The sequence below is a fragment of the Tachypleus tridentatus genome, chromosome 9, assembly GCF_004210375.1.
Source record: "Tachypleus tridentatus isolate NWPU-2018 chromosome 9, ASM421037v1, whole genome shotgun sequence".
In the NCBI taxonomy this organism is placed as follows: Eukaryota; Metazoa; Arthropoda; class Merostomata; order Xiphosura; family Limulidae; genus Tachypleus; species Tachypleus tridentatus.
This window is the reverse complement of record NC_134833.1, coordinates 167,006,302-167,025,954: the sequence shown is the minus strand read 5'-3', so window position 1 is coordinate 167,025,954 and position 19,653 is coordinate 167,006,302. Positions and strand designations below refer to the sequence as shown.

Below are 19,653 nucleotides of genomic sequence, written 5' to 3'. Positions count from 1 at the left end.
GTAGTGTTTTTATAAAGTATATTTAGTACAGGTAATATATTTTATAATAATTATTAGATGAGTTTGAAGAAGTAGTGTTTTTATAAAGTATATTTAGTACAGGTAATATATTTTATAATAATTATTAGATGAGTTTGAAGAAGTAGTGTTTTTATAAAGTATATTTAGTACAGGTAATATATTTTATAATAATTATTAGGTGAGTTTGAAGAAGTAGTGTTTTTATAAAGTATATTTAGTACAGGTAATATATTTTATAATATATTATTAGGTGAGTTTGAAGAAGTAGTGTAGTTTTTTATAAAGTATATTTAGTACAGGTAATATATTTTATAATAATTATTAGATGAGTTTGAAGAAGTAGTGTTTTTTATAAAGTATATTTAGTACAGGTAATATATTTTATAATAATTATTAGATGAGTTTGAAGAAGTAGTGTTTTTATAAAGTATATTTAGTACAGGTAATATATTTTATAATAATTATTAGATGAGTTTGAAGAAGTAGTGTTTTTATAAAGTATATTTAGTACAGGTAATATATTTTATAATAATTATTAGATGAGTTTGAAGAAGTAGTGTTTTTTATAAAGTATATTTAGTACAGGTAATATATTTTATAATAATTATTAGAGGAGTTTGAAGAAGTAGTGTTTTTATAAAGTATATTTAGTACAGGTAATATATTTTATAATAATTATTAGATGAGTTTGAAGAAGTAGTGTTTTTATAAAGTATATTTAGTACAGGTAATATATTTTATAATAATTATTAGATGAGTTTGAAGAAGAAGTGTTTTTATAAAGTATATTTAGTACAGGTAATATATTTTATAATAATTATTAGATGAGTTTGAAGAAGTAGTGTTTTTATAAAGTATATTTAGTACAGGTAATATATTTTATAATAATTATTAGATGAGTTTGAAGAAGTAGTGTTTTTATAAAGTATATTTAGTACAGGTAATATATTTTATAATAATTATTAGATGAGTTTGAAGAAGGAGTGTTTTTATAAAGTATATTTAGTACAGGTAATATATTTTATAATAATTATTAGATGAGTTTGAAGAAGTTTAGTGTTTTTATAAAGTATATTTAGTACAGGTAATATATTTTATAATAATTATTAGATGAGTTTGAAGAAGTAGTGTTTTTATAAAGTATATTTAGTACAGGTAATATATTTTATAATAATTATTAGATGAGTTTGAAGAAGTAGTGTTTTTATAAAGTATATTTAGTACAGGTAATATATTTTATAATAATTATTAGATGAGTTTGAAGAAGTAGTGTTTTTATAAAGTATATTTAGTACAGGTAATATATTTTATAATAATTATTAGATGAGTTTGAAGAAGTTTTTATAAAGTGTTTTTATAAAGTATATTTAGTACAGGTAATATATTTTATAATAATTATTAGATGAGTTTGAAGAAGTAGTGTTTTTATAAAGTATATTTAGTACAGGTAATATATTTTATAATAATTATTAGATGAGTTTGAAGAAGTAGTGTTTTTTATAAAGTATATTTAGTACAGGTAATATATTTTATAATAATTATTAGATGAGTTTGAAGAAGTAGTGTTTTTATAAAGTATATTTAGTACAGGTAATATATTTTATAATAATTATTAGATGAGTTTGAAGAAGTAGTGTTTTTATAAAGTATATTTAGTACAGGTAATATATTTTATAATAATTATTAGATGAGTTTGAAGAAGTAGTGTTTTTTATAAAGTATATTTAGTACAGGTAATATATTTTATAATAATTATTAGATGAGTTTGAAGAAGTAGTGTTTTTATAAAGTATATTTAGTACAGGTAATATATTTTATAATATATTATTAGGTGAGTTTGAAGAAGTAGTGTTTTTATAAAGTATATTTAGTACAGGTAATATATTTTATAATAATTATTAGATGAGTTTGAAGAAGTAGTGTTTTTATAAAGTATATTTAGTACAGGTAATATATTTTATAATAATTATTAGATGAGTTTGAAGAAGTAGTGTTTTTATAAAGTATATTTAGTACAGGTAATATATTTTATAATAATTATTAGATGAGTTTGAAGAAGTAGTGTTTTTATAAAGTATATTTAGTACAGGTAATATATTTTATAATAATTATTAGATGAGTTTGAAGAAGTAGTGTTTTTATAAAGTATACAGGTAATATATTTTATAATAATTATTAGATGAGTTTGAAGAAGTAGTGTTTTTATAAAGTATATTTAGTACAGGTAATATATTTTATAATAATTATTAGATGAGTTTGAAGAAGTAGTGTTTTTATAAAGTATATTTAGTACAGGTAATATATTTTATAATATATTATTAGGTGAGTTTGAAGAAGTAGTGTTTTTATAAAGTATATTTAGTACAGGTAATATATTTTATAATAATTATTAGATGAGTTTGAAGAAGTAGTGTTTTTTATAAAGTATATTTAGTACAGGTAATATATTTTATAATAATTATTAGATGAGTTTGAAGAAGTAGTGTTTTTATAAAGTATATTTAGTACAGGTAATATATTTTATAATAATTATTAGATGAGTTTGAAGAAGTAGTGTTTTTTATAAAGTATATTTAGTACAGGTAATATATTTTATAATAATTATTAGATGAGTTTGAAGAAGTAGTGTTTTTTATAAAGTATATTTAGTACAGGTAATATATTTTATAATAATTATTAGATGAGTTTGAAGAAGTAGTGTTTTTATAAAGTATATTTAGTACAGGTAATATATTTTATAATAATTATTAGATGAGTTTGAAGAAGTAGTGTTTTTATAAAGTATATTTAGTACAGGTAATATATTTTATAATAATTATTAGATGAGTTTGAAGAAGTAGTGTTTTTATAAAGTATATTTAGTACAGGTAATATATTTTATAATAATTATTAGATGAGTTTGAAGAAGTAGTGTTTTTATAAAGTATATTTAGTACAGGTAATATATTTTATAATAATTATTAGATGAGTTTGAAGAAGTAGTGTTTTTATAAAGTATATTTAGTACAGGTAATATATTTTATAATAATTATTAGATGAGTTTGAAGAAGTAGTGTTTTTATAAAGTATATTTAGTACAGGTAATATATTTTATAATAATTATTAGATGAGTTTGAAGAAGTAGTGTTTTTATAAAGTATATTTAGTACAGGTAATATATTTTATAATAATTATTAGATGAGTTTGAAGAAGTAGTGTTTTTATAAAGTATATTTAGTACAGGTAATATATTTTATAATAATTATTAGATGAGTTTGAAGAAGTAGTGTTTTTATAAAGTATATTTAGTACAGGTAATATATTTTATAATAATTATTAGATGAGTTTGAAGAAGTAGTGTTTTTATAAAGTATATTTAGTACAGGTAATATATTTTATAATAATTATTAGATGAGTTTGAAGAAGTAGTGTTTTTATAAAGTATATTTAGTACAGGTAATATATTTTATAATAATTATTAGATGAGTTTGAAGAAGTAGTGTTTTTTATAAAGTATATTTAGTACAGGTAATATATTTTATAATAATTATTAGATAGTTTGAAGAAGAGTGTTTTTATAAAGTATATTTAGTACAGGTAATATATTTTATAATAATTATTAATGAGTTTGAAGAAGGAGTGTTTTTTTATAAAGTATATTTAGTACAGGTAATATATTTTATATAGTATAATTATTAGATGATTTTAGATGAAGAAGAAGAATAGTTTTTATAAAGTATATTTAGTACAGGTAATATATTTTATCAGTATTGTAGATGAGTTTAGAAGAAGAGTATTTTTTATAAAGTATATTTAGTACAGGTAATATATTTTATAATAATTATTAGATGAGTTTGAAGAAGTAGTGCTTTTTATAAAGTATATTTAGTACAGGTAATATATTTTATAATAATTAAATTAGTTTGAAAAGTGTGTTATTTTTGTTTTAAAAGAAGTCACAGGTGATTAATAATTTTATAATAATTATATTTGAAAACAGTTTTTATAAATATATTTTATAATTTTTAATCAAGATTAGCTTAGATTGAGTTTGAAGAAAAGTGTTTTTATAAAGTATATTTAGTACAGGTAATATATGTTTATAATACACTCTGAGGAAAAGTAAGGTCACTATCAGGGTAACTATCTTTTATCATGTTATGTTTATAGTCAATATTTTATAAAGTATATTTAGTACAGGTAATATATTTTATAATAATTATTAGATGAGTTTGAAGCCCTAGTGGAATTTTTATAAAGTATATTTAGTACAGGTAATATATTTTATAATAATGTTCTCTCACAGGCAGCTGAAGTGACAGACAGGGTCACAGCAATGCATACAAGTTTGTGGAGATCCATGAAGGCATCCTTGTATGGCTCCAGCATAGTTGCAAGCTCTAGTGGTGTGGATACTTCCTGCTCCTTGTCTTTCTTCCTGGCAATTAGCCAGTTCAACTGGTGGACCTCCACTGCAAGGTCATCCTCTGCCACACCATAGTTTGCTGCCATTCCTAAGAGTGCTTGTTTGTCCAGAAATGTGGAGTGTTTGGGGTTCAATGTAGTTGCATCCATCAGAACACTGCAGGCATCAGAGGAGAATCTTCTATTCAGCTCATTGAGCATCCTGTCTATGATGGCATAGAAGGTGTGTCTCCTGGCATCTGGTGTTGGTTCATCTCTTTGGTCAGTACTAGATGTGATTAGGAATTTGTCCAGGTGTCTGGGGGCAAATCGCTGTCCACCTTGATGCACCGTCTCAGTGCGTATTCCTGCTTTCTTACATATATCCTCAGCAGACTCTTCTAAGTCTTTCCATGCTGCTTCAGTTCTCATTTCTGAGAGACCAGAGATGACAGATTGTACTAGGTCCTCTGCAGAGACCAGCTACAGGTCAGGTGACTGGAGGTGGTCTGATAGCTGTTTTGTCATGAGCAATAGTTTCTCTATGGCCACTAGACTGGTTATGAACTGCTGATATAGGAGGATGCACGGGCCCTTTGATTCAGTGGCTCTGTGGACATTGTCCTCCTCCACAAGATGCTTTAGGGTTGTCACAATGGCAGGGAGGGTTCTTTTCACAGCCAAACAAGCAGCATGTTGGCAGGCCCGTCTTGTGTCTGACAGTCGTTTCAACTCTGTGCTGGTTCACGGGTTCAAACTCCTTCTGTACTTTCAGAAATTCTTCATGTACAACCAATGTAGAGAAGAATTTGTACAGCTTCTGAATTGTCACAAAAAACTCTGCTGCAGACTGGATGTTGTGCACACAATCAACTTACACAAGGTAGAGTCTGTGTGCATAGCAGTGGACATACTCAGCCTGAGACACCTCTCTCCTGTATACCACTGATGTGCCCTGACATGACTGCAGCTCCATCATAGCACTGGCCAATGCAGGCATTATGGTCAATACCACATTTAGCCAGAGTCTTCATGATTTTCTTGAGCAATGAATCTGCATCCAGACCCTCAGCAGCTGTGAAGTCCAGGAACTCCTTGTCAAGGCTCTGTTGGTGGAGGTACCTTACCACAATGGACAGCTGTTCTTGTTTGCTCACATCCTTTGTTTCATGCACCATTAGAACAAAATGCTCAGCTTCCATGACCACTTTGCTGATATCCTTCCTGATCATTCCAGCTATGATGTCAAGCAGTTCATTTTGGATATCGTGTTACGTGTACTTGACATTGCCAGGACCACTCAGCTTCATGTTACGTGTACTTGGCATTGCCAGGACCACTCAGCTTCATGTTACGTGTACTTGGCATTGGCAGGACCACTCAGCTTCTTCTTCACGATCTCATCATATCTGGAAATCATGTCAAGAAGTTCCAGGAAATTGCCCTTGTTATCTGACTGACTACCTTCCCTGTGACCTCTCTGGGCTTCATTCTGGCAGGCTGTGTAGAGCAGTGCATCTGTCACGGCTCTTATGTAATGTCGGTTTTCCTCCACAGTTTTAGCATGGCTTGCATTGAGAGCATGTTGGATCCTTGCACCCTTTGATTTCTGCAATTTAAACTCTGCCCAAGCTTGCATGGCAAACTTGTGTCCTGCAGAGTTATCATGGGACTTCAGTGATGTGGTCGCCTTCTTACAGTTTCGGAAGTCTTCATGGGTGAAGGACTTCTCAGGTTTACTGAAGTGTGTATGACTGAAAAGACGACATACGAAGCAGAATGCAGCATTTTGGGTCACAGAGTACTCCAACCACAAGTGCTGATCACGCCAGTTCTTGTTGAATGACCTTGACTGACCGCGGTATTTTGTGGCTGAGTATCTCTTCAAGTTTGGACAGGTAGGACCACTATCGAGAAGCTGGCTCAGGTCCTTGGGTCCTGGTGGTAGTTTTTCACCCTTGGTGTGTGTGGTGCCCTCTTGCGGCTGGGTCCCGCACTAGTCGTGCCTGCATTCTCACCATCATGATCACCACTGTCCTCCTCACTTGCACCACATGTGTTTGTAGGTCCATCTACTCGCTCCCTCTTCTTGGGTAGCAGGTAGTGTTGCATAATCAACCCTATGTGTAGTATGACCGGTTTATGTTTTAGTTGGTGATGTCTGACTCTTGTTTTGTGTGTTGGTGTCCTTGTTTGAAAATGAGTCGCTGATTTTGATTTCCTTTTATTAATCCAAACTGAGTGTGTGTTCCAGTGTGAGGCTGAGTACCAGAGATAGTGAGAGCTGTGTAAACGCAAACGCAAACTAACGTGGCAGGGGTTTAGTTTAGAGAGAGAGAAATCTGAAGAATTCTTTCTCCAACTGGGGTGTTCAGGAACGTTGTAGTTCCTCTTCGTCCCCTCACGTGAGAAATTGTTAAAATTTCCATGGGGTTTTTTCCTTTACTTTTATTTTGATATTTTTAAGGTGGAGTGGGGTATTTGTGAGTGAGAGGAAAGACGGGAGAACTGGACGAGAGCAGCATAAGTGAAGTGAGCCAGACCTTGGCCCGTGGACGGAGTACACTGGCGGCTGGCGAATTGATTTAAAATTTACTCTATCTGGATAACCTATGACTGAATAAACGGCCATTTTCAGGAACACAACTTTCTTTTATACAGAGCATGCGAACGTCAAAGTGACCCCCAAGCCGGCTGACTGCTAGTACCATTTCTTACTTCCAAGTTGTGTTAGTTTATATGAAACGAATGGGAATTTCCTTATATTGGCATTAGGGCTTACAAAGGATATTCTTTTTAAACATCGAAATCTAAGGAAAAAAGATATAAAATACATACTATTGGGTCATTTCATAAATAAGGAGCAAATAACAACTAAACATAGTTCAACATTACGAACAACTGCTCTGCGGCATTGAAATCATCAAATTATATTAATAGCACATGAAAATCCAGAACATATCCGTGAAACACTGTTAGAGAAAGTGTTTATCTTTAACCATGTAGCACAAGTACTTAATTAGAGGGTAGTGATAATGTAAAATTACAGGGCTAATTACGGAACACAAACACAGCTTTGATAGGGCATGTTGTAAAACTGCGGGCAGCTAATGGGAGTGACCGGAGGGTGTGTGGCGTGCAGCTGGCATCTGGATCTCGATCAGGCTGAGCCGATCGTTAGCCGTACACAGAGCGTACACCATGGTCAGCGGCTCGGTGATCATACGCTTAAGGCGTTCGAGGCGGGAATCGCGTGCTCAAACAAAGCAAACTCGCAGCCTGGATATTGAATGGTCATAGCAGTACCAAAACAAAATGTTTACATTGCAGTTAACCTTCACAGAAAGGCTGGTTTCTTCACATTATTCATACAGGCCAAACTGTGATATTGTTCTTATTATCATAAGTGTGACAAGCACTTGTTACAATAATGTAACTACTACATTACATTAAATTAGACACTTTTAAATAGCTCAATGACAACTTCAAAATTCATTTTAGAATTGTTTAGAAATATTATTTGGTCAGTTAACATATAAGGTTATTATCTATTCATAAGTATAACATTAATTGGATTGTAAGTCACAATTTTAGGTGTATGCCACAATCATCAGTACAATTTTGGATGGCTGATACACAATGCAAAATGATCTCGCAGAGGATACAACACTGGCTAAATGCTTCATAGTTTTGACCTATACACAATACACTTATACATGCATGCTATGTTTACTTTTGAATGATAGATAAGTGAAATTAATGGGTAAATACCTGTGAAACTTTTGGTTTATCAAGTAAAATCCCTGATGATCTGTTGTAACTTGAAATCAACGTGGTTGTCTAATCTTCGTCAAAGCTCAAGATAGAATGGCATTATACAGGGAGCGGCAATACAGCGCATGAGTTTCAGTACATTCAGTACGTTGCTATGGAACACATGACACATACTTCCATCTTAATGAAGACGTTGAGTTCTACAGATCTATGTCTCTTTGATATTAATTGTTAAGCAAGAACGACGATTGTATTTTCCGTATTTTATGAATATATGAAGGTAACAATATTTGGGGGGGGGCTGAAGGTAGCTCGGTTTATTTGGGGGGAAGGGGCTTAGGCTCCCCGAGCCCTCCCTTGGCGCCGCTATTGGAAGTAGCGACAGTACAATTATTTGGAGATTAAATCTAGGTCGTCGACAGAGACGTATATATGGAAAACAAACCGTTATGACAATAAAAATCTTATTACAATGGAGCAATGGCGTGGCTGTGCCGGCCCGGCATGGCCTAGCGCGTAAGGCGTGCGACTCGTAATCCGAGGGTCGCGGGTTCGCGCCCGCGTCGCGCTAAACATGCTCGCCCTCCCAGCCGTGGGGGTGTATAATGTGATGGTCAATCCCACTATTCGTTGGTAAAGAGTAGCCCAAGAGTTGGCGGTGGGTGGTGATGACTAGCTGCCTTCCCTCTAGTCTTACACTGCTAAATTAGGGACGGCTAGCACAGATAGCCCTCGAGTAGCTTTGTGCGAAATTTCCAAACAAACAAACAAGCGTGGCTGTGTGAACGAAATAATAAATATAGTAGTGCCATCTGTTATGTTGAAGTAAAACAAAATTTTAGTGTTGAAAATGGTGATTGAGAAAAATTATGGCGCCATCTATTGAGTTATTAGTAAATTAAAAACAACACCTATTTATGGATGCGGTGTTGAATGTTATCTTTTCCCACGTGAAAAACAGTGGTAATTTTATAAGTAAACATTTTCTTAATATACCATACGTCACTTTTACATCTGTTATTTGTTTTTCATTGTTATGACTACAGATTCGTGTAGTGTACTGTACTTGAGGTGATTGTGGTAAATAGTATTGTAATCTATGTTGCTGGTAATGTTTTATGACAAATGTCATTTTAATCATTCTTCACTCTCACTTGAGAAATTTATATGCAAAACAGTTCGTTTTGAAAACACTTTACATAGAAGGTCGAAACGTTGTTCGCTCTTATCAGCCCAAAAGGTTCTCATTCTTCACTTTCATATAAAAGGTTTACACATGACACAGTTGCTGTGTTGCATGAGTAGTGTTTCGGTAACTGTTCTTTTTGTTTTACCGTCGTCTGCCTGAAGAGCCCTGCTTCAGCGAAACGCGTCGTCAACAATGGATTTTGTTTGTTTAGAATTATAGTGTGGTTAAAATAATATTATTATTTACTTTTCTAATTTCTGAAAATCCGTAAAAAGAGACTGGAATTTAGTGTTAAAAAGAATAGTAGGCCTAACATAATGCCTCATGATAAATGTAATTACTTGTATCACTTCCAGAGATTCTTTAATATAAATAACACAGCATGTTGATAATTTAGTAGAAAAAAAAGTAGAATCCAGAGACTCTATCTGTCTACATATAGAGGTCTTTTAACAGCAAAAAACATGGTGTGTAAGTAATTTGATTTGATATCCGTGGTAGGTAGAGCAAATAAATGAAAGTAACCAGAAGTAAACATAAACTCTGCAGAATATTAGTGCTACAACGTACGGTGGTCAGTGACATATGTGTAATGTTGTTTTGGTATTCTGTAGAAACTTTACCATACCAACATCCGTGGTGTATGTAAATATATGTTATGGTATCTTCAGAGAAAATTGCACATATAATGTGTATATTTTAAAGAGCCACAATGAACTACGTTGTTCGTTGTACGACGAGAGGTGTGCAACCACGTGTTAGTCTCGTGTTTTTACAGTAAAACAAAATACATGGAAATAAAAGTTTGTAGACGACAGGGTAATAACGAAACTTTATTATAAACAAACTTAAAATACCAATGCTGCGAGATTCTAAGGTCCCCTCGTGGTTCATAGAGGCCTCAGAGTACCAGTCAAGCATCTCCGTTATTTTAATTACTTCTGTAGCTACCCTGTTGCACAAATTCTTTAACTAATTTGTCTGTTGTTATTTCCCGAACTTAGTTCAATTCTTTTTTAAAAGAAAACAGTTTTACTTTAGCTTTTCAGATTCGTTTTTTCTTTGTTTTTATTTGATTTATATTCATTCTCGAATATTTTGTGATTTATGTTTCTCTTGTCTTTGTTGGTTGCTGTTTCCCAAACCTAGTTCAACTTGTTTCAATTATCAGATTTGTATTTTTATTATCCTGTTTGTGTTGAAAAAAAACTACCTTTATACATTGTTCATTCATTCAGTGAGAATTGAAACAACAGAATTTTATTTTTCTATAGACTTTCAGGAAGCAAAATTATAAGGCTTAAGGGCTGTAGGGCAAAACAAATTAACCAAAAATTTTTAGTCAAGTCTAAAATATGATACCCAGGTGCCCACACTCAAAATCTCCTAAGTGTACGTTAAAAGTTTCATATTTCCTCATGGTAGTTATAAATACATTCACACAGTGAGCCTTTATTGTAGAATCATTATGTCATCTTCAGGTACAGGTAGTTTACAAAGATACATTAATATATATACACACAGTATGGAGCAAGGAAGTCACGTGACCGGAGATTGCTTCACATCCGAGTATAGGTGTCTTGTTGCTATGGGTATTGCTTAATGTTATTATAAATACGACGTTGGTATATTGTGTGATGTTATGTAGTTTTTATTTCACAATAACTTTAGTTTAGGGCCAGGTTTTGGGACTAATTTCAATTTTATGTTTAATAGCCAGTTTTTTCCAAGTGTTGATTGTTTTTGAACTAATGTTTGTGGTAAAGTCTAGTGTAATATTGAGTTATTGATTGGTGTATTTCTTGTTTGTCTTCAGTCAAGGGTTTGGTTAACTACATTAATGGTTTTGCTAAAAATTATTTGAAAACGTTCCTTAAGATATAGTTTCTGTGTAATTCACAAACTACGTTTTGTTCTGGTTACCTATCATATAAGTCTGATGTTTTGGGTTTCTTCTTCCTGGTTACTGTATCAGTTGGAGGTCGCCTCATGTAATTAAACTTGTCTTTTGGGCTAGTATTTAACACTATCCAGAGAACTGTCGTTTAGCGACCGATCTGATCAACATCTTTGGGTATTAATACCTATAGTCGACTATAAAACAGTCTCGGTCAAAGTGACCTCTCTGTCACGTACTGTGTATATATATTCATTTGTCTTTTGTAAACTGTTTGTATTTGTGAATGGCATAAACTTATAGAAACGTCTGTACATTTATGGTAAAGTATTCTTAATTACCCAGTCAAGCTGTGTCGTACATTTATATTTTAAAAAGTGAGTTCCTGTTAAAGAAAATTAGTACAAATGTAGACTGTTATAGGAAGAAGGTTCAGGTGACATCAGAGCACTGTTTAAAACAGTCATAAGGAGAAGGTTCAGGTGACATCAGAACACGGTTTAAAACAGTCATAAGGAGAAGGTTTAGGTGACATCAGAACACGGATTAAAACAGTCATAAGGAGAAGGTTCAGGTGACATTAGAACACGGTTTAAAACAGTCATAAGGAGAAGGATTAGGTGACATCAAAACACGGTTTAAAACAGTCATAAGGAGAGGTTTTAGGTGACATCAGAACACGGAGTAAAACGTTCATAAGGAGAAGGTTTAGGTGACATCAAAACACGGTTTAAAACAGTCATAAGGAGAAGGTTTAGGTGACATCAAAACACGGTTTAAAACAGTCATAAGGAGAAGGATTAGGTGACATCAGAACACGGATTAAAACGTTCATAAGGAGAAGGTTTAAGTGACATCAGAACACTGTTTAAAACAGTCATAAGGAGAAGGTTTAAGTGACATTAGAACACGGTTTAAAACAGTCATAAGGAGAAGGATTAGGTGACATCAGAAGACGGTTTAAAACAGTCATAAGGAGAAGGTTTAAGTGACATCAGAACACGGTTTAAAACAGACATAAAGAGAAGGTTTAGGTGACATCAGAACACGGTTTAAAACGTTCATAAGGAGAAGGTTTAGGTGACATCAAAACACGGTTTAAAATTGTAGTTTGTTATCACATGTGAAATGCTTCTTTTTATCACGTTCTTGATTTTAGTAACACATTTATTCATATTCTGTAATAGTAGGTGTGTAGTAGTGATCAGGTGTCTGTGGTAAATAATGTTAAGTAGTTATATGTATGTGTTAAACTTTTTTTTAATCAACCCTGACGCTTCTTTGTATCTAGTTGTATGAATTGCTTGTACAGGTTCTTTATATAGTAAATCTAGATGTATTTATTATAGAAAGTTAACGAGTTAGCAGATCACATGTATTTACATCAGTGTCTTTATTGTAGAAAGTGAACGAGTTAGCAGATCACACGTATTTACATCAGTGTCTTTATTATAGAAAGTGAACGAGTTAGCAGATCACATGTATTTACATCAGTGTCTTTATTATAGAAAGTGAACGAGTTAGCAGCTCCCATGTATTTACATCAGTGTCTTTATTATAGAAAGTGAACGAGTTAGCAGCTCACATGTATTTACATCACTGTCTTTATTATAGAAAGTGAACCAGTTAGCAGCTCACATGTATTTACATCACTGTCTTTATTATAGAAAGTGAACGAGTTAACAGCTCACATGTATTTACATCACTGTCTTTATTATAGAAAGTGAACGAATTAGCAGCTCACATGTATTTACATCACTGTCTTTATTATAGAAAGTGAACGCGTTAGCAGCTGATATGTATTTACATCACTGTCTTTATTATAGAAAGTGAACGAGTTAACAGCTCACATGTATTTATATCACTGTCTTTATTATAGAAAGTGAACGAGTTAACAGCTCACATGTATTTACATCACTGTCTTTATTATAGAAAGTGAACGAGTTAACAGCTCACATGTATTTACATCACTGTCTTTATTATAGAAAGTGAACGAGTTAACAGCTCACATGTATTTACATCACTGTTTTTATTATAGAAAGTGAACGAGATAGCAGCTCACATGTATTTAGATCAGTGTCTTTATTATAGAAAGTGAACGAGTTAGCAGCTCACATGTATTTAGATCAGTGTCTTTATTATAGAAAGTGAACGAGTTAGCAGCTCACATGTATTTACATCAGTCTTTATTATAGAAAGTGAACGAATTAGCAGCTCACATGTATTTACATCAGTGTCTTTATTATAGAAAGTGAACGCGTTAGCAGCTGACATGTATTTACATCAGTCTTTATTATAGAAAGTGAACGAGTTAGCAGCTCACATGTATTTACATCACTGTCTTTATTACTGAAAGTGAACGAGTTAACAGCTCACATGTATTTACATCACTGTCTTTATTACTGAAAGTGAACGAGTTAACAGCTCACATGTATTTACATCACTGTCTTTGTTATAGAAAGTGAACGAGTTAGCAGCTCACATGTATTTACATCACTGTCTTTATTATAGAAAGTGAACGAGTTAGCAGCTCCCATGTATTCACATCACTGTCTTTATTATAGAAAGTGAACGAGTTAGCAGCTCACATGTATTTACATCACTGTCTTTATTATAGAAAGTGAACGAGTTAACAGCTCACATGTATTTACATCACTGTCTTTATTATAGAAAGTGAACGAATTAGCAGCTCACATGTATTTACATCACTGTCTTTATTATAGAAAGTGAACGAGTTAACAGCTCACATGTATTTACATCACTGTCTTTATTATAGAAAGTGAACGAGTTAACAGCTCACATGTATTTACATCACTGTCTTTATTATAGAAAGTGAACGAGATAGCAGCTCACATGTATTTAGATCAGTGTCTTTATTATAGAAAGTGAACGAGTTAACAGCTCACATGTATTTACATCACTGTCTTTATTATAGAAAGTGAACGAGTTAACAGCTCACATGTATTTACATCACTGTTTTTATTATAGAAAGTGAACGAGATAGCAGCTCACATGTATTTACATCAGTGTCTTTATTATAGAAAGTGAACGAGTTAGCAGCTCACATGTATTTACATCAGTCTTTATTATAGAAAGTGAACTAGTTAACAGCTCACATGTATTTACATCACTGTCTTTATTATAGAAAGAGAACGAGTTAGCAGCTCACATGTATTTACATCACTGTCTTTATTATTGAAAGTGAACGAGTTAACAGCTCACATGTATTTACATCACTGTCTTTATTATAGAAAGTGAACGAGTTAACAGCTCACATGTATTTACATCACTGGCTTTATTATAGAAAGTGAACGAGTTAACAGCTCACATGTATTTACATCACTGGCTTTATTATAGAAAGTGAACGAATTAACAGCTCACATGTATTTACATCACTGTTTTTATTATAGAAAGTGAACGAGTTAGCAGCTCACATGTATTTAGATCAGTGTCTTTATTATAGAAAGTGAACGAGTTAGCAGCTCACATGTATTTACATCAGTCTTTATTATAGAAAGTGAACTAGTTAACAGCTCACATGTATTTACATCACTGTCTTTATTATAGAAAGTGAACGAGTTAGCAGCTCACATGTATTTACATCACTGTCTTTATTATAGAAAGTGAACGAGTTAGCAGCTCACATGTATTTACATCACTGTCTTTATTATAGAAAGTGAACGAGTTAACAGCTCACATGTATTTACATCACTGTCTTTATTATAGAAAGTGAACGAATTAACAGCTCACATGTATTTACATCACTGTCTTTATTATAGAAAGTGAACGAGTTAGCAGCTCACATGTATTTACATCACTGTCTTTATTATAGAAAGTGAACGAGTTAACAGCTCACATGTATTTATATCACTGTCTTTATTATAGAAAGTGAACGAGTTAACAGCTCACATGTATTTACATCACTGTCTTTTTTATAGAAAGTGAATGAGTTAGCAGCTCACATGTATTTACATCACTGTCTTTATTATAGAAAGTGAACGAATTAACAGCTCACATGTATTTACATCACTGTCTTTATTATAGAAAGTGAACGAGTTAGCAGCTCACATGTATTTAGATCAGTGTCTTTATTATAGAAAGTGAACGAGTTAGCAGCTCACATGTATTTACATCAGTCTTTATTATAGAAAGTGAACTAGTTAACAGCTCACATGTATTTACATCACTGTCTTTATTATAGAAAGTGAACGAGTTAGCAGCTCACATGTATTTACATCACTGTCTTTATTATTGAAAGTGAACGAGTTAACAGCTCACATGTATTTACATCACTGTCTTTATTATAGAAAGTGAACGAATTAACAGCTCACATGTATTTACATCACTGTCTTTATTATAGAAAGTGAACGAGTTAGCAGCTCACATGTATTTACATCACTGTCTTTATTATAGAAAGTGAACGAGTTAACAGCTCACATGTATTTATATCACTGTCTTTATTATAGAAAGTGAACGAGTTAACAGCTCACATGTATTTACATCACTGTCTTTTTTATAGAAAGTGAATGAGTTAGCAGCTCACATGTATTTACATCACTGTCTTTATTATAGAAAGTGAACGAGTTAGCAGCTGACATGTATTTACATCACTGTCTTTATTATAGAAAGTGAACGAGTTAGCAGCTTACATGTATTTACATCACTGTCATTATTATAGAAAGTGAACGAGTTAGCAGCTCACATGTATTTACATCACTGTCTTTATTATAGAAAGTGAACGAGTTAACAGCTCACATGTATTTACATCACTGTTTTTATTATAGAAAGTGAACGAGTTAGCAGCTCACATGTATTTAGATCAGTGTCTTTATTATAGAAAGTGAACGAGTTAGCAGCTCACATGTATTTACATCAGTCTTTATTATAGAAAGTGAACTAGTTAACAGCTCACATGTATTTACATCACTTTCTTTATTATAGAAAGTGAACGAGTTAACAGCTCACATGTATTTACATCAGTCTTTATTATAGAAAGTGAACGAATTAGCAGCTCACATGTATTTACATCACTGTCTTTATTATAGAAAGTGAATGAGTTAGCAGCTCACATGTATTTACATCAGTCTTTATTGTAGAAAGTGAACGAGTTAGCAGCTCACATGTATTTACATCAGTGTCTTTATTATAGAAAGTGAACGAGTTAGCAGCTCACATGTATTTACATCAGTGTCTTTATTATAGAAAGTGAACGAGTTAGCAGCTTACATGTATTTACATCACTGTCTTTATTATAGAAATTTTGTAAATATTGGATCATCACGTCTTTATTACAACCAGCAACGCCATACAGTAAGCTGACAAATTACAACTGAAAATCTAGCTTACAACAGTATAAACGTATAAACTAAATTTTGTTTTATTTTTTTAGTAGAGGCAAAATTAAAAACACAATTTGTGACACTGCCACCTAATGTATTTTTTGTTTACTACTGTTTCGCCTATTCAAGGCTCATCTGCACTGCTTGGATCAGCAACAAAAATATTCATTAGGCCTCTTATCATATCTGTGGGGTTTTAAAATTTTGATTTAAGTTACTGCTGTACGGTGAAGTAGAAAGGATTAAACACCCTATAGATATCATTCAACAACTGATTTTTACATTTATCATATAGAGATATGCGGCCTTGTGGTGTTGTATTAGACATTTCCTAAATACTAAACAGAATATAAACATACTTATCTTTTTATACTATCCTATTAAGTAACGCAGTAATTAGCATTTTCCAAAGCCAAGTTTTATGATCAAACATAAGTTATTGCTCAAACCTTTAACCTAATGACTTTTGAATACGTTTCTTAAATTATTTTCCTGAATAAATACGAGACAGACAGCCTCAACTAGTCGTGTATTTCAGTTGTACATGTGTTAAAGACATACGTAACACTTAGAAGTCTAGATGTGGCACACTCTCGAGACCTGCTAAACTGGTTATTTTGTACGAGTTTTAGGTTACTCGGAGACCACATCATGAGCAGATTAAAACCACCTTAGTTACAGTGAATATATGAACAGACTTTGTTCACCAAATGTTGGTCTGATTGTTTTATGTTATATTATCACCACCTTAGTTACAGTGAATATATAAACAGACTTTGTTCACCAAGTGTTGGTGTGATTGTATATTGTTATATTATCACCACCTTAGTTACAGTGAATATATGAGCAGACTTTGTTCACCAATTGTTGGTCTGATTGTATACTGTTATATTATCACCACCTTAGTTACAGTGAATATATGAACAGACTTTGTTCACCAATTGTTGGTCTGATTGTATACTGTTATATTATCACCACCTTAGTTACAGTGAATATATGAACAGACTTTGTTCACCAAGTGTTGGTCTGATTGTACATTGTTATATTATTACCACCTTAGTTACAGTGAATATATGAACAAACGTCGTTCACCAAGCTCGCCCTTTCAGCCGTGGGGACGTTATAATTTTACAGTCAATCCCACTATTTGTTGGTAAAAGAGTAGCCCAAGAGTTAGCGGTGGGTGGTGATGACTACCTGCCTTCTCTCTAGTCTTACACTGCTAAATTAGGAACGGCTAGCGCAGATAGCCCATGTGTAACTTTGCGTGGAATTCCAAAATAAACATTGATGGTCAATTCAAAACATTTTTAAAACATGATAATATGGCTTTGTTTGACAGTTACACGTAGTAACAACATAACACTTTACATGTTACAATTTATATCAACACAATAAGTTATACATTAGAGTTTATATGAACAGAACACTTTATATGTTACAGTTTATAGCAACTCAATGCTTTATACGTTACAGTTTGTATCAACACAGTACTTTATATGTTACAATTTATATCAACATAACACCATATGTTACAGTTTGTATGAACACAACACTTTATACGTTACAGTTTGTATCAACACAGTACTTTATATGTTACAATTTATATCAACATAACACCATATGTTAGTTTGTATGAACACAACTCGTTGTTTATATATTACTTTAAAGATATAAAACCGTTTGTTAATTACGTTTTTTTGTTTTAGTTTGTCATTTTAAACTGAAAAATTGAAATATTTTGCTCGTTGGAGATTTGTAATATGGTAAAAGTTGCACAGCGGTAGGTGTGTGATAATGTTAAGTCTTATCAGAATGAATGCTCGCTGTTTGGTACAGTTATGTTTATGTATGTATCACTATGGTCAGCCCTCTCTGTGTTGTTATTTAGCAGCATGTAATTAGTTGTGTGTGTCTTTTTATTTAAAACATAACATATATAGTGTATGTATAACTGGTGGACTCGGTTATGACATTCAGTGTGTTGTTTAGTTTGTTACCAGGGAAGGTTCTAACGTTTGTGTAAGTAGTGGAGTCTGTTATGACAGTCAGTCTGTCATGTAGTATATTACCAGAGAAGGTTATAGTGTTTGTGTAAGTAGTGGACTCTGTTATGACAGTCAGTCTGTCATGTAGTATATTACCAGAGAAGGTTCTAATGTTTGTGTAAGTAGTGGACTCTGTTATGACAGTCAGTCTGTCGTTTAGTATGTTACTAGGAAAGGTTCTAACGTTTGTGTAAGTAGTGGACTCTGTTATGACAGTCAGTCTGTCATGTAGTATATTACCAGAGAAGGTTCTAATGTTTGTGTAAGTAGTGGACTCTGTTATGACAGTCAGTCTGTCGTTTAGTATGTTACTAGGAAAGGTTCTAACGTTTGTGTAAGCAGTGGACTCTGTTATGACAGTCAGTCTGTCATGTAGTATGTTACCAGAGACGGTTATAGTGTTTGTGTAAGCAGTGGACTCTGTTATGACATTCAGTCTGACATGTAGTATGTTACCAGAGACGGTTATAGTGTTTGTGTAAGTAGTGGACTCTGTTATGACATTCAGTCTGACATGTAGTATGTTACCAGAGACGGTTATAGTGTTTGTGTAAGTAGTGGACTCTGTTATGACAGTCAGTCTGTCAAGTAGTATGTTACCAGAGACGGTTATAGTGTTTGTGTAAGTAGTGGACTCTGTTATGACATTCAGTCTGTCATTTAGTGTTGTTCTTTCATGGTTTTGTTTGTGTTTTTTAAATCTTGGTTTTTATCTTGAGCTATTGTTATCCTTGTTAATATTTTTGTTATTGAATATTTCTTGCTATCTTCAGTTACTGTTATTATTGGATGGTTTTGACGGTACTTTTATTTCTGCCCTTACCTCTAATTGTGATTCTTTTGTATGTTTTAAGCCTTATGTTAAATGCAGTTTTAAACAGTTGAAGTTTAAAAACTCTTTTGAAGGTCCAAGTATCATAAAGTCAAAAACATTAGGGTATAAAACGTTCAGTTTTAAAATATGTGGGAAGTGGAACGTTGATCGGTTGCACGTGTTAACTT

General features: G+C 32.6%; 1 protein-coding gene across 1 annotated transcript in view; it reads left to right on the top strand.

The window, feature by feature from the left end:
* The window catches only part of LOC143227571 (muscle-specific protein 300 kDa-like), a 314,242-nt gene that overhangs the window by 259,064 nt on the left and 35,525 nt on the right, over positions 1-19,653 (top strand).